The 16,229-nt window shown below is 47.1% G+C and overlaps 1 long non-coding RNA gene across 3 annotated transcripts in view; it reads right to left on the minus strand.

The window, feature by feature from the left end:
* Positions 1 to 2,115: 2,115 nt before the first annotated feature.
* Positions 2,116 to 16,229, minus strand: part of LOC138513954 (uncharacterized) — a 40,370-nt gene continuing 26,256 nt past the window's right edge. For 2 of the 3 annotated variants that reach the window (XR_011281848.1, XR_011281847.1), the window contains exon 5: positions 4,653 to 15,854. This is a non-coding gene — a long non-coding RNA (uncharacterized lncRNA). Of the gene's footprint in view, positions 15,855 to 16,229 lie in introns of all 3 variants that reach the window. The other variant, XR_011281849.1, reaches the window with a different exon arrangement.

Below are 16,229 nucleotides of genomic sequence, written 5' to 3' on the forward strand. Positions count from 1 at the left end.
AGGTGGTTGTCCCGGCTGGACAACCCCCCTGCTGCGTGATTGACAGTCAGGCTGTGTGAATGGGGGTTTTGTGCAAAAAGGCAGGTCTCTTGGGCTAGAAGTCAGAGTCGCCTCTGGAACTACAAGGAACCGAAGAGAAGCGGAGAGAACGACGGCTGCTGCAACTACCCCGTCCCAGTGAAGCCCTGCTGCAGTCCTGAACTATCTACCCTTTGACGACTAAGAGAAGATCCAGTCTGGAGTCTTCTTCCCTTGAGCCTGGTGGGGATAACCAGCTCATCTTCTTCAGTCAGAGATCTCTCCCGTGGTCGAAATCGCTGCACACTGCTGTAGTGGTCCGGATAGCCACCTGCTGAGCCTCTCCTGTTTTTAAGGAGCACACCTTTTCGTTGTTGCTGCTGCCAGCTTCATCCCTGTGTAGTGCAGACCCCCTTCAGACGTCCGCCTTCCGAACGAAGCTCCAGGAATCGTGGGTCTGCGGGAAACCAACAGGAACTCCCAGGGCTCCAGCTGCATCGTGGAAACAAGGTACTGTGTTCTACTCGAGGAAACTGGGTGAACCCCTTTTCTTCATCTCCAAGGCTCGTCCTTGTCTTCCCTCCTTCTTATAACTTTTGCTTCCGAACATTGACAATATTCAAGTACTCTTGGGCTATACGGAATTGTGAACGGTCTAACGGTGTGATCTTCGGCACAGGTCTCCGGTGTCATCTAAACCTGGCTCCGACCCTTTGACTTTTGAACTCCTGTTTCTGAGTGTTTCTCAAAACTATTTGCCTAACCTTAATATTGCCTGTGATTTTTGCCTCCAACTCCCCCTGGGCATCTCAGGTGCTAAGTGTGTTTTTGCCCCGGTAGCATTTCATGTCACGGACACGCGTTTATTTAGTAGACCGAACTGTCAAAAAGTGATCGCAACCATATCCGTGGTATCGTGTTTTGTTCATTACACCTATTCATTCAAACACAGGGTACTTACCTTGAGACTTACTGTACAAAGTGAATTGGTTAGTTGTATATTTAACGTGTGGTTTTGTTTAAAGTTTAATAGAGGTGTTGTGTTTATAACTGATGGTTTAAAAATAAATGTACTTATATTTTTTACCTGAAACCCAGAGTCAGTGTTTGCTTGAGTCACAGTAATTGTGGTCCCTTTGTGTAATCTCTGCTCCTGCTCATATACTCTTGAGATAAGCCTGGCTGCTCTGCTACTGGTACCACTATAACTTAGTAGTACAGGCTTGTACCAAAGGTAAAACTTGTATTGCCACCTGTAGTCTTAATCAGGCGTAGTGGTCCCTAAGGGCACTGCACAGGATTCTGCCTAACAGTACAGTAATGCTTTGTTCTGCGAATGTACCCAATCAATTTCAATCCTTAAAATGAGAGTGGAAATGGATTTCAAAAAAATGAAAAATGCACGAGAATTTTCTGAAATACTGAACATGGTATTTCAGGTCATTCACATCCATTACTGCTGGCACAGCTGCATTCGGGTGGTGTCACACAATTACAACGTGGGGTAAATATCAGCAAATAATCTTCGGACCCTGTAGGCCCCATATGCACTATATGTTCGAGTTAATCACCAAAAAGCCTGCCACTTCTAAAATAAATATTTAGAACTGCAGTCTAATTAAGTCTATCCATGTTCAATGATGAATAGGAAAAGCATTACAAGGCTTAAGACTTGTTATTTGTTTACATCTAAGGCTCGTTCATGGAATCTCTAACAATCTATCCGTCTTCTAATGAAGCAGGGGACTTTCGCTTCTACACTATTTTATACAGCCCAAGCGTAGGATGGGAGCCTTGACTGTTAATCTCTAAAGCCAGAAGTCCCAGTAATCATATTCACATACAGCAAAGGAGTCCGAGCCTACCTCTCGCCGATCTATGCAAAAATAATGGGAGAAACGTATAATGCCTGCTCCCAAAGGCATGTGTGATAAAAACTAATACAACATAGCACATTAAAAAACATAGGCAAACAGAATATTACGTCGGGAATTGCCTGGGGTTAGTACATTGTGATTAATATGGCACAGTATATCTGTTTTTTTCTTTAAGGAGACATGGTCAAATGGCGTTTTATACTTAAAACGGTGACTAAGGCACAGTTATAATCTTTATTGCGGAGGTGACATACAACAGATCAAACAACACACAGGAATAATTGAACACCTATATTTGTTTCTGGAAGGAGGGGTTGGCGGAATACCTATCGGAGTTGGGGAATCAACACAAAAAAGAAGATTCAAAACCAATAGTGTCAGGCTGAGGAATAAATCAAATACAGTTCAAGGAGCCTGAGCTCAGAGGACCTAATGTCCTTTAACCAACGTTCAATCCCCTGTTATAAATCACAAACCATTCCTGCATGTCCGCATCTAGTAAAGCACCCATCAATGCACTCAAAGGATCGGAATGCACTAAGGTGTCGCAGCACACTACTTTCCGTGGTCTTGAAAGATAACCCCAGAAGATGAGCCGCCCTCCAGGACTCTTTAGCTGTGTGACACAGTCCTATCAGGGTATGGCCATGCAGCACTTCCCTTTCCCTGGTGGTCTCCTACAGCACCATTTTCTACCCATCTTACCTGGGTCCTTTTCAGGCTGCAGTAATTATAACCCGAGCCAATTGCAGCCCTGCTTGCTTAAGCCACATGTTCTTCTAAGGTTAGCAAGGTTACAAAACTTCTTTTCAACTCAACCCTGGTGGCTTTGCACCTACCGCTTTGCAGGTCTGGGCTAATGCCACCAGCAGGCTATTCCCCCACTTCTCTTAAGTATCTCCTGGCTCCTGCCAGCTTCCTGTTCAAGGAACCCAGTAGGATGCAGGCTCTATTTGCTCATGTATGCCTCATCTATTTAATATTGTGGCCTCGTGCTCACTGACGCTGCTTCTCTCACTGCTCCAACACAAACTCTGGAACACCGCCCTAACTTTCACACAGACAAGTGGTTTGTCTAGCTTTTTATATTATGGTCTGGCCACTAATTAGTTCATTAAGAGTTCTTATAAATGGGTCAGTTTCCCCCAGCAGAGCGAGGTCACGTGATTGGTGTAGGCTAAATGTTGCCACCTTTTCCTCACATTGGGATCAAGGTTAGACATGACAGCCTCACATTGGAGCAACTTAAGGTATTGCACTCACTCATTGAAATCCACTTTACGTGTATGCCCTGTCTGGATTCCTTTCCACATAGGAAAGCATCCTGCTTGGGGCTCTACTCCACAATCCACTCCAGGGCCAGCATGCCTAATGAAAAATCCTGCTCCAGGAGAGGGCTTGTGGATGATCTCGCAGGCATATGGTATTCTGGAGAAATCTGGTTTGTGTTATACAAGGCATCACAAGATTGCTGGTTACCTTTTCTTCCTGGGGAGCGAGACGGTGAGGCTGCCAGTCTGTTGGTGAATCTTCGCAAGATGAAAAGGGCGACGCGGGGTACTGATCCAACACCCTCCTGACACTAAACGACAGGATTGAGCTGAACCAGCTCCCAACGCCACGGAAAGCACTTCTCTGATTATCGTGACGTCAGGACAGTGTAAACACTGACAGAGAAGGCTTGGTATAGGCCGCTGCAGAACTGGCTGATGGATGGTCTGATCTTCAGAATATTCTTGGACGTAGGCGCAGGCACAGATACCAGCAGGGCACAAGACCAGTAGATGACTGAAGGAATTTGGTAATGAGAAAGCTGACCCTCCAAGAAATGAAGGACAACAGGAAAGGGTGGAATCCGGAACCTACCCACCCCAGGACCAGACCCCAAGAACCAAGGAAGGGGACAGATCCAGGGAAGCACAGACAAGACCCAACCAAGGGACCCCAAGAACCAGGGACTAGGCAGGGGAACAGAGAAGGCAGGGACCAAGAACTGGACAGGGACCCCAAGGGAACAAGGCAGGAGCAAGCTAGACACGCAGAGCAAGGCTCAAGGGTAGCAAAACAGGAACTAGGGACTCAGGCAAGGCAGGCCCCCAGGAGCGCAAACACACTCAAACAACCGCGTTGAGACGCGATGTTTCCCTGTCTGCGGATGGCTATTCATAGCCTGGGGTCAGAACGAGGCTTGGAGCGCAAACCTCTGTCTCTGCGCATGCGCGGAATGTCGAACGCTGACGTTCGCGCATGCGCAGGACATTCACAATAGCTGCGCCCAGGGAGCCGGAAGCCCGGACAGCGGGAAGCCGACGAAGACGCCAGCGTGGATACAGTCTCCAGGAGGGGGACTGCCAGAGCCGAGGACCCCGACCCCTTGAAAAGTTAAGTGGCGCGGGCGGCATGACGGTTTGAGGTGCTCTGATGATTCTTCCCCTCTGAAGGTACAATAGGGAACTTGTCTTCACCATTCAAGAATGAAATGCCTGTTGTGCGATATTATTCAATGCCTCCTGGGGTCCTTCCATGTGCTGGATCACATAGCTGGTGGCTTCTGCTGGTCCCCAGTGTTCCTCAGTGTGCCTCCCTGGTCTTCATGGAGGGGACCATCACAGAGGGTAAATGTAAATGAAAATAAAGAATAGTAGACAAAAAGAATATCATTTAAAAAACATATTTCGCTTTAGACCAGATACCCATTAGTCGACTTGCAAAGATGAATCTTACATCTGTTTTTGTTGATTGAAGTCTCAGACAAGATTGCAGTGGAAGAGGCCTTCTTTTTAATAAGCAGTCTATTTAAAAAAATGTTGTAATATATTATCAAAACGCTCGACTTTAAGTAAAATCAAAAATTGTACCATACCCTACAATAATTCAGGCAGATTCGCAAGTCCGTTTAACGGAAGAACACAATACCAATGTACCTACATCAGGTATGTGTTTTGCTAGCATCATGCTTTTTTGTTAAATGTAAACAGGAGACAAAAACGGAGAAAAAGCAGAAGCAGCTAAATAAATATTAACGCTAAAATCGAAACAAGGAATGGAAAGTTAAAAAAGCTGGAAATTAAAGAAATCAAAATGGACCATGTAATGCAACATAACACCCAATAAGGAAGCCATACGTTGTTTTGCAAAATATCAAATTTTAGGGCAGGGTGGTTGGAAAGATGTACAGCTCGGGAGAGTAGTGCAATGGCTTAAAAAAAACCGCTTGAATTGTTCATTCAAATACAAAAAAGGCCTGTACATTTTATTTTCAGGGGTGCAGTGTGGAGGCACCACACTGCACAGCACTTAACCAGCTGTCATTTGCCTAGCATTGATGCTGGACTCACTACAGATCTGCATCTTGATCCCTCTACATAGTCCCATACTGAAGTGTCCCGGCACAACCTCCATGCACCGCCCATCCAGACCCTAGATGTAATACCCCCTTCGCATCTTCCTTCAAATCACTATGCCGATCCGTCTAAGAACTCCAACCAGATTCTATGTGCACAGACACATACAGATACATCTGCACAGCCTCACCTGGACCCCTTCTTTACAGTCCTATCCAGAAAACACCAATGCACCATTCCTGTCCAGACCCTGCTCTGCACATAGTACCCATTTGCCCAGTCCTAGCCATAAACTTTCTCCAAATTCCCCATCCACACCCATGTGCAAACCACCATCCAAAAACAACCTGTACAAAAAGTAAATCCAGCACCGCCCTCAATGAAAGGCCTACCCACGACCGCAACAAAAGCCTAGACACCTCTAAAAGGCCCTATTCACACCATTTCTACAAACCCATATCCAGATATACTGCAAAAAATCCCCACACCCAGGTCGTTCATTTTACAAAGCCTATTCCAATTACTTGCAAGGCCCTATTCAGGTCCCATCTCTAAAACATGTGAAGGTCCAATCCTGCCCCTTATATAAAGCTGCATCTATAACCTAGCTAACTTAGTTGAATCCCAATGCCCAGCTACAAAGTCCCATCCAAAACGTTGCTGAAAAGGTCCAATGCTGGTGTCCTCTACAAAGCCCCATTCAGTAAACCTATGAAAATATCTGATACAGGACATTGTCCCATTCTGATGCCAGCTCTACTTAGTCTTGTACAAATCTCAATTGAAAAGGTCTAATCCAGATGACCCAGCTTTAAAGCACCCTGTGTATCCCATCTGTCAAAGTTCAATCCTGGTGCCCACTCTACAAAGTACCATCGGAAACTCCCCTGACAAAGTTCAGTCTTGTCCCCCAATACAAAAACTCCTTTAACATGGTCCAATCCCAATGCATCTTCTACAAACTCCACAGGCATGTTTCAATCTAGATGCCCCCGCTGCAAAGCTCCATCTAAATCCCTCCTAACATCGAATCCGGATTCACTCTTCCAACCACAATCCAAAACTACGACCATGATCCAATTGTATCCCCCAAAAATGGCCATTCCATAACATCTCTAATAAGGGGTCATCTAGTCCAACATCTCTAGAAAGCCCTGTCCAGCTCTCCCTTCACAAATCCACATTCCAATCCCCATGCACTGCCTCCATCTAGAACTACCTCTACAATGCCAAACGCCCCTTTATCAATGGTATTCTGACTCCTCCTTTACGAGGACCACCCACACCCTCCTTTATAAACTTGATTCCCTCCCCGTTTGCAAAGTCCAACAGTCATAATTCAATCCACAAACCTCTTCATAGCCCTCAATGACACTATGTACAGCATCCAATCATAAAATGTAACCTGATTTACTACAAACCCTCAACCCTTCTACATAAGAAATCATGTGTTCCGCCATACAGGAGAAATACACACCCTACATCTGACCACAATGTTACCGTGCATGCTGGCACACTGTCAAGGGACAGCCGCGCCACCGAGGCAATAAAAGGGGAGGTCTTTCCACCGTTCAGACAGACACTAACACTAAAGACAACTTGTATCTTTATTCCTCTGCCGGGTGATCCCGGGCCCACCATATAACAACTGACGACAAAGCGGATGATCTGTTCCTACGTGCCATGCTGAGAGGAAGCTCCGGCCACTCCCGCCTACCTCAGCGGATCGCCGACTGGTCCTCCCCAACAGCAGCTGTGCCACGCTGCATAGGCTGAGCCGGAACGAGCGCCGACAAGGAGGTGCGTCTTGCGCTCTGCCTAGCGGCCCGCTTTGTTCTCAAGTGGATTCCTGGAGAGTGGGTGAGTCCGAGCTCCGGAGCACGGTGAATTATACATTAAACAAATAAATTAAAAAAACAGAAAGGAAAGCAAAAGGCGAAAGAGGGAAGTGTTAGGGAGTGGCCCTGCTACTATCCCCACATCCATCTGCGCCACATAAGGCAGATCCGAGCCCTGCGCAGTAAAAAGGAAAAAACAACGATGGTCAATTGAGACGCCCCACCCTGGTGAGCGAGCCAGGCCCAGCTGGTGGCAAAGAAAGTATTAGCCCCGCAAGCGGCCCATCTGCATGGGTGCTCGTGCTGCAGGTGGAGGTGCTGTGGCCCGGAGGGCGCCATATGGTACAGGCTGCACTGTCAACCCCGCTAGAGGTCCTCGGTGGTAACACAATGGTGCTTGTGCCGCAGAGAGAGCGTACAGGGGCCTGCACTACCACAACTGCTGAGGAGGTTGAACCATCCCGCTACCATGAGCGAAGTTAATCAGGAGGATGAGGGAGGAACACCCTCTGTGTTCAGGCTCTCGCTGTCAGCATCGAGGAGTGATTGGCGCAGGAGCAGCAATGCACCAAGTGAGGCCCGCAAGAGCTTCACTAGTTGTCCGATACTAGAATTTGACGTCACCGGAGCACCCGCCACTCTCGGCCCCAGGTGGGACATGTGGGTGGAAAGGTTGGAAATGTACTTTGCCACCACCAAGGAGACTGACGACACGGCTATGGGGGCCATGCTCCTTTTCTATCCGGGCAGCGAGGTACATCACATTTTCAAGACTCTGCGGCCTCAAGACAATTTGTACGATGCAGCCAAAGAAGCACTGCAATCATATTTCTGCCCGCTACAGAGACTATAAAAGGTTTTGCTTACGGCAAGCTCACTAAGAACCAGCAGAGTCTCTGGACGCATATCACGCCAGACTATGCCGGCTAGCCATGACATGTCGATTGGCGTATGAAACAGACGAAATAAGAGCCCAGAGCAGTAAACACTGTTCGTTGGCGGCACTTTGATGCCAAATACTGAAGGAACCCGACATCCAGTTGCATAGGATACTGCAGCTGGGCAGGGCTCAGGAACTTTCAGTGTCTAGGATGGCACAAATGGAAGAATCATCCGGAAGGCGGCAGCTAAGAAATGGTGCCAGCCGTGCTGTGGCAGTTGACACAAGATCCAGCGGAAAGTACGTGAAACAGAACAGGCAGAATACCCCAAAAATCCTGGAAGAGTGGCAGAAGCCGTGTCATGATCAAACCTACCCGTTAGTGGGAGCCACGTGCGGGCGATACAGTAAGGTTAACCGCTATACCCGGATGTGTAGGGCTCCTTGGCAATCTGCACAGGTGTCCCCAACCCCCCCTTGCCTACACCCCGGTATCGGCAAGTTGCTGCCGTGGATGCTGACTTGCGACCAGGTCTCCACGTCCTATCGAGAATGAAGGGGTAGGTGACAACGAGGTGGCATTCTTCGTCTCAGCTATCTGCCTGGACTCTAGACAACCACGCCGAACACCCTGCTGTTCAATCACCATCCTGAATGCAAAAATGTCAATCTTGGTAGACACAGGAGCGGAATTCAGAAAGCTCAACCCCACGCCAAAGCTAGAAAGGTCCAGGATATGCATCTTCACGTACAGCGGGGCATGGCCTCTGCCACTGGATGGGTCATTCAACGCTACGCCACACAGATGTCAGAATCGACGCCAGTAGCCAAGGAGCTACTCAGCTGTGCTACGGCAGAAGACCTGGGGCTTGCACTTTTTGCCTTCCAGATACACTGCAAGGACGTCAGATGTGTGCTGGAACGGTTTCCTGGCCTGTTCGAAAGAGTAGAGTGCCTAAAGGGGCATGAAGTTCAGCTACAATTCAACCCCACCATTCAGCCGGTCGCACTGCACCACAGAAGTATGCTACTCCTTCTGAGACAAAAGGTGGATGAGATCCTCAAGCTGGAAGGTGCAGACATAATTGAAAGGATCGGGGGGCTTGGGTGTCGCCAATCGTTGTGCCAGCGAAGCCAAAATGCCTGGAGGAGGTTCGTATCTGGGTCAATATGTGGTTACCCTATTGTGCAATCAAGAGAGAAAGACAGCCTACGCCCACTTTAGACGACATCTTGGCTGACCTACGTGGAGCCCGACACTGGACCTTAAAGCTGGCTATCACCAGATTCCCCTGCACGTGGACTGCAGGGCTATCACAACATTCTCATCTCACATTGGTTTGTTCAGATACCGGCGACTGAGTTTCGGAGTGTCGTTGGCGGCCGAAGTGTTTTAGCACACTGTCAGGGGTGTACAGGCAGGGCTCCTGGGTGTTCTCAACGTGAGCAATGAGGTGCTTGTGTATTCAAGATCTCCCAAGGAGATCATGGCCAGGCTCGCTGTTGGAAAGGCTATCCCATCAAGGGCTGACCCTGAACCAAAGGAAGTGTAAATTCATGTAATCCAAGGTGGATTTTTTGGGGTTTGTTTTCCATGATGGGGACTTTCGCCCAACTCCAACAGTTACCTGGGAATGGTACATTTCTGCGGGAGGTTTATCCCGAACCTCGCCACCCCACAGAGACCCTACCCATCCTCACAAAAAAAGATCAGGACTGGAATTGGGGCAGGGTTGAGCAGGAGGCATTCAGCACCACCAAAGAGGCTCTCACGGCCGACACTACGATGGCGTACTTCCACTCGGCTAAAAACAAAACAAAACAAAACAAATCATAGGTGATGGTCGATGCAAGCTCAGTGGGACTAGGAGCAGTGCTGCTGCAGGTGTCCGAGTCTGGCGAAAGGAAACTGGTTGCCTTTGCAAGCAAGGAGCTCACCCCAACTCAACGCAGGTATTCGCAGATCGAGAGGGAGGCGCTACATTTAGGGGCACCCTGTCACAGGTCGTCACTGATCAAAAGCCTCTAATGCCCATCATGGGAGGCTCTGCACCCAGACCGCTGATCCGACTTGAGCGCTGGCTCATTCAGTTACACAAGTATGATGTGACATTGGTTTTCAGAGCGCTAGCAGATAATCTGGCGGGCTATTTGTCACGGCACCTGGCAGTGCCAGACAGTGAGGATGAAGCCACTGTGGATGTCACAGAGATCACTATAGTGATGGTGACGGAAGGAGTGGTCCAAAGATCTATGGTGGTTTCAGAGATCGCAGAAGCAGCCAGCTAAGATTCAGGCATTCAGAAAATGGTGTATCAACTAAGGTCAGGGCGGTGGAAAGAATTCCTGAGCATAACGCAACATCACATGCCAGAGGACCAAGCATTTCTGCACGGTCTGTGGAAAGTGAGGATCGAACTCACACTTGGTCCTGAACATGTTCTGCTAAGAGGGACGCAGCTGGTGATCCCCACATCTCTCCAGGGGGAGGTGACTGGCACACGCTGGCCACCAAGGGGTGACTAAGCCGATTGCATGTCTCTGCGAGAAGGTATGGCTCCCCAAGTTGGAGAGGAAGGTGGAAGATGCCATTGCCACATACACATGGTGCCAAGCAGCAAGGCTGCTGGCCCAAGCCAGCCAGCCGCCCGCCCCTCACTGCATCCCCTACACTAGCGGATACCCAGTGGAGAGACCTGAGTATTGATTTTGGCATCGTCCTCCAATCTCAGAACTTCCTAGTAGTGTTGGACGAGTTCTCACAGTTTCCCATGGTCACTTTATCGACCCCACAGCAGCAACATCCATAGTCCCGGTGTTGAAAGATATATTTGCAACATTCGGATTCCCAGACTCTGAGGTCAGACAACAGCTCTCCGTTCCAAAGTTAAGAGTCAGCCAGATTCCTTGAATCTTATGGAGTTCGTCACTGCAGCATCATGCCATGCTGGCCCAGTGCCAAGAGAGACACTGAAAGATTTATGTGGACCTTTAAAAAGGCCTTCTGCATCGCCCTGGTAAGGGGACAGGCACTGGAGCCTGCGCTCAATGAGTTTCTGCTGGCCTACCGCACCACGCCGCACTCCACCATAGGAGTAACCCAGGCGGAAGCGCTCTTCGAACGAAAGATTAAGTCAACCATCCCGAAAACCAAGTCTGGCAGCCAAGTGTGATAGAGCCAGCTGCAATGCAGAGACGACACGAGCAGTCAAATGCCAGGGAGTCGGTATGCCATGGGTTGGTGGAGCAACCTCTGGCAGTCAGAGATAAGGTGCTGGCCAGAGCGAAGAACCCTACACACAAGCTGTGTTTGCCCCATGACCCAGTTCCATGGAGGGTCGTGGCGCATCAAGGGACCATGGTCACAGTGACTCGAGGAAATGTGTCACTCACCTGCAACTGCAGTTGGTTTCACCGCATCAGCGCCCCTCAGATGCCGGCAGCGCCAGGCCCCAAGACCAAGACAAAGGATCGATGGACACGGGAACGGCTCAGAGTGACAATGGCCAAGGAGCAAAGGACACCACAACCCCCGAGCCAAGTCCAGTGAGGCATCCCCAGCATTCCAGAGTTACTCAAAGACTATTTGCTGGAGTTAGAGCCGGGGATTCGCAAATATATAGAGTGTTGTTGTTCCGTAATGTTTGCCGTTCTAAATGTTTGTGTTAAGACAGAGGTTGAAAGGGATGTTACGGTGCGTGTCGGCACTGTGTCAGGTGACGGCAATGTCACTGAGGTAATAAAAGGGGAGGTCTTCCCGCCGTTCAGGCAGACACTAACACTAAAAGGTGACTGGTGTCTTTATTCTTCTGGCGGGGGACCCCGGCCCCTCCATATAACACACAAGATTCTGCCCCTCTGAAAAGGACAAATGTCTTAGCCACCCTCTTGGCAAAGGATACATCTGCCCCTCTGCACAGGACAAATCACAGGTTCCTTCTGCTGCATATGCTACACCCCTCTGCGCTGGAAAATGGCATCTCACTCTCCAAACAGAACAAATCCTCTTGTCATTAAATATGACAAGTGCGTGCGTGCCCCCTCTGCACTTAAACTGCCCTTCTACAGAGAACCATAAGTATTTGCCCGGAGTATGATTCCGCCTCTCTGCATAGAACCACAAATCCGTCCCTCTGTGGACAAATGGCCACATCTGCATGCATAAAAACAAATCTGATCTATGATGTACAAATGGCCTTTTTACATATGACAAGTATTCCAAATTAAAGGAGCTCAAGCTCAGCATAGACGTACAGTGTATGTACCATGTGTGTACGTAAAGTGAAACACACAGGATGCAGACGTGGTGGAGCTTTGTTAGGGTCCATTTCTCAGATAGGAACTAGACAATGCGATAGTGAACTGGCCTCCCAAGTTCTGGGGATGACGTTGCCAAGTGGATTTTCGGTCTGTGAATGAATGTAAAGCCCTAGCCGTCAGAACTGGAACAGAGGTGATCTGTTTGACAGTGACATTCGGGTTTGACGCAATCTTCTCCAGCCTGTCCTTGTAGCCGCAGAGCCTATGCTTACATACAACTATTTTCTGCTCTATGCAAACGTGCATAGATGCCAACTGTGTACAGTGCATTCCAGGGTCACTTGTGCCTTCTTTGCCCTCCTCCTTTACACCAATTTAAGATGTACATTTTTTTGGGAGCTTTTCATAACCACCCCCATGATAAAAGCACATATTATAGCAACATTTTTAAATTCATGACAAACTGAAGAAACAAGGGGGTGCCACTGCAACGCAGGGGTTCAGAATAATATGGAAGCAAGTGTTGGCCCCAACAGCAGTACCCTGTTTAAACAGAAGGCACTGTTGTTTGGCATCTTTTAAAGTACTTAATGTTGTGGGTGCGCAACATGCCTGGGGACTGGGTTTAAGTGAATATTAGCCTGTCCCAAGTAATAAGGGAAGATGCTCCTGGAATCATTGTGGAGTCATCCGGCGACTCCATCCTAGAGTCATCCATGGCTAGCTCAGAGAGATCATCCGAAACCATCGTGAAGTAGGTGTATGGGCCGAAATATTTAAATGAGATGACAGAGTAATCACAAACTTCTCCATGAGTTCTGATTACTGCCAGTGATCTTGTATCACTCCAGGATGACCCCATGACAACTTCAGGACGGGTGGGGGATTACTACAGGATGGTTCCATGACAACTTTAGGATGGGTTTGGAATTGTGAATGATTATAGAAGACAACTTCAGGAGGAGTTATTTCATGATGCTTCCAAAAGATTTAGGAAAAGGGTTTCGATTACCCTGGGATGTATCCCTTGTGTGCAAGACGGGTGGTATTACTATCGGGTGAGCCTAGTTAGACTTATGGATAGTATACTGGAAAACCTCAAGGGAATTTGAAGCTGTCACTTTCTAACTTTGCCATCTATGCTAGAGCTCTCAAAATGCCATTAACTAAGTTCGCCGATTTAGTATACACAACTACAAATCCACCCCACAATGTCACGAACCAACCTGTAAACTCCCTCATTTCAGTTCTCACCTCTAGCTAACATGGCATCACACCCGATAAACTCCCACAATTACAAATCACTGCACTAAAATACACACTTTCAGATCTATACAGGATTGTAAATGTTAGCCAGTGTCACATTTAGATATAATTGCAAATATTAGCTTTCGTCACATCTAGACAGGATTGTAAATGTTAGCCAGTGCCACATCTAGATAGAATTGAGAATATTAGCTTGCGTCATATCTAGACAGGATTGTAAATGTTAGCCAGTGCCACATCTAGATAGAATTGAGAATATTAGCTTGCGTCATATCTAGACAGGATTGTAAATGTTAGCCAGTGCCACATTGAGATAGAATTGTGAATATTAGCCTGTGTCACATCCAGACAAGATTGTAAATGTTGGCATGCGTCGCTTCTAGACAGGATAGTAAATGTTAGCAAGTGCCACACTAGATATAATTGGGAATATTAGCCTGCATCACATATAGATAGGATTGCGAATATTAGCCAGTGCCACATTTAGATATAATTGTGAATATTAGCCTGCTTTCACATCTAGACAGGATTGTGAATGTTAACCAGTGCCACATCTAGAAAGAATTACGAATATTAGCCAGTGCCACATTTAGATAGAACTGTGAATATTAGCCTGCGTCACATCTAGACAGGATTGTGAATGTTAGCCATTTCCACATTTAGATTGTGAATATTAGCCTGCGTCACATCTAGACAGGACTGTGAATGTTAGCCATTGCCACATTTACATAGAATTGTGAATATAAGCCATTGCCACATTTAGATCGAATTGTGCATATTAGCCATTGCCACATTTAGATAGAATTGTAAATGTTGGCTTGTGTCACTTCTAGATAGGATTGTTAATGTTAGCAAATGCCACATTTAGATATCATTGTGAATATTGGCTTGTGTCACATCTAGACAGGATTGTGAATGTTAACCAGTGCCGGATCTAGACAGAAATGTGGAGATATTCACATGCCACATCTAGAAATAACTTGGAAATTAGCACATATCACATCTAGATCGCGAGGCCAATAACCAACCCGCTAATAATCTCACCCCTCTGCATACACCTCAAACTCTAACCATACACAACCACAACCCTAAAGCACAGCAAAGCACACACATTTCACTACACTTCAACAACAAAACAAATCACGCACAGCTTTGCACAACAGAACATGACGGCTACTGACCGAAAATCATACCTAAGCTCAGCGAACAGTGCTAACCGAATTGAAGCTGCCAACAGCACATCACTGCTCTCTGGCACTTTTCCCTCTCTGTCCCACTAACTCACCCCATCCCCTTTCCTTTTTCAGATCCGCCAGGGGCCCACTCCGTGGTGATAGTGCGCAGTATAAATATCCTTTAACATTAACTTTCAGTGACCTAAACAGACTCCTTTAAAGATCTACCTGTATTACATATTGGGTGAAGTGACTGTCGGCAATCTCACTATAAGCAGTTAACAATTAGTCTGACCATTTACCACACCCAAGAAAACACTTGCTGACCCCACCAGAAATGATAGACAATACCCAATAGCACAAAAACATATACCATTTACAAGTTGACACCAACTTACAAATTCACCAGATCAACTATATAGTTTTACACACAAGAGCACTTGCATCTTCAGTTTCACAGAGCAGCATGTGAGCTACAAATACGTTGTCAATTAGTAGCAGGGACTGACGTAGCAACCAAACTCGGTTATGGGGATGTTCCAATTCCATTGTTTTTAAAGACTCTCATTGAATGATTGAGCCGGTGTGTGGGAACGTGTAGGTGTCACTTTACTGTCTAAACAGGCATGGCCGTCATACTGTAACAAGGACACACTGTTGAGAAGACGTGGTGGTAGAGTTGAGCTTGTCAAATTAGATCTGTCCGACAAAGCTTTTGTAGCAGACAATTGACTGTTACTTGATAGTCCAATGTTTTGTAGTTGTTACGCAGCAATATCTTTGGGAACTGCAACATTACACAGAGACATCTGCCGATTTACTGCTGTCTTTCAATTGTCCAGGTGAAGTAACAGCGGCGGGTTCTGAGGCAGGAATGTAGGGAGGAATGAACAACACTAGCCATCCCTGCCAAAAGGCTTCGGTTTTCCAGCTGTTGTGACCTTAACTGTGAACAGCCATTACTAAGTTTGGGAATAGTCGGTTTCCACCCATAAGCTTTTATAATAGAATTGTTTTCTTTTCTTTTTTTTCTTTCACTGCAGCTGCTTCTTGTAGTTCAAAACTCTTAGGTTTTCCAGCGCTTCCCAGATTCCACCAGTAGCTGCTTTTAGCTGCCGTAATTAGTCCCTCTGCATCATAATAGGTTTTAATTATTTTGTCACATTTTTTCTGGGTCTTAATACACGGTTTCTTGGCTGCGGGTATGAAACAGGCAAGTTAAAACTTCAAAATGTGACTATCAATACAACAGACTTTTTGCTTCAGGTGTACACTGGGGTGACTCCCCTTAAGCGCAATCCTATACGCCCCCTTGGTTTCATTTTTGCTTATTCTTGCGCTCACTGGCACTTTCCCTCCCTCCCCATGCAGCTACCCACAACTAATTCTAGCTGCACACATACTTGGACCTGGACTATGTTCCCGAGGGCATTCAACCAATAGCACTTGGAGATCATACTAATGGTAAAAGGCGCTCTAAAAATGCCCAATAACATAAGAGACATCATTTAGACCATTTATACTTTAGAGTAACTCTCTAGAGGAAAGAGATGCTGTAAAAGAATGGTGGG

This window comes from Ambystoma mexicanum, chromosome 12 (assembly GCF_040938575.1).
Source record: "Ambystoma mexicanum isolate Mex_15411 chromosome 12, UKY_AmexF1_1, whole genome shotgun sequence".
Taxonomy (NCBI): domain Eukaryota; kingdom Metazoa; phylum Chordata; class Amphibia; order Caudata; family Ambystomatidae; genus Ambystoma; species Ambystoma mexicanum.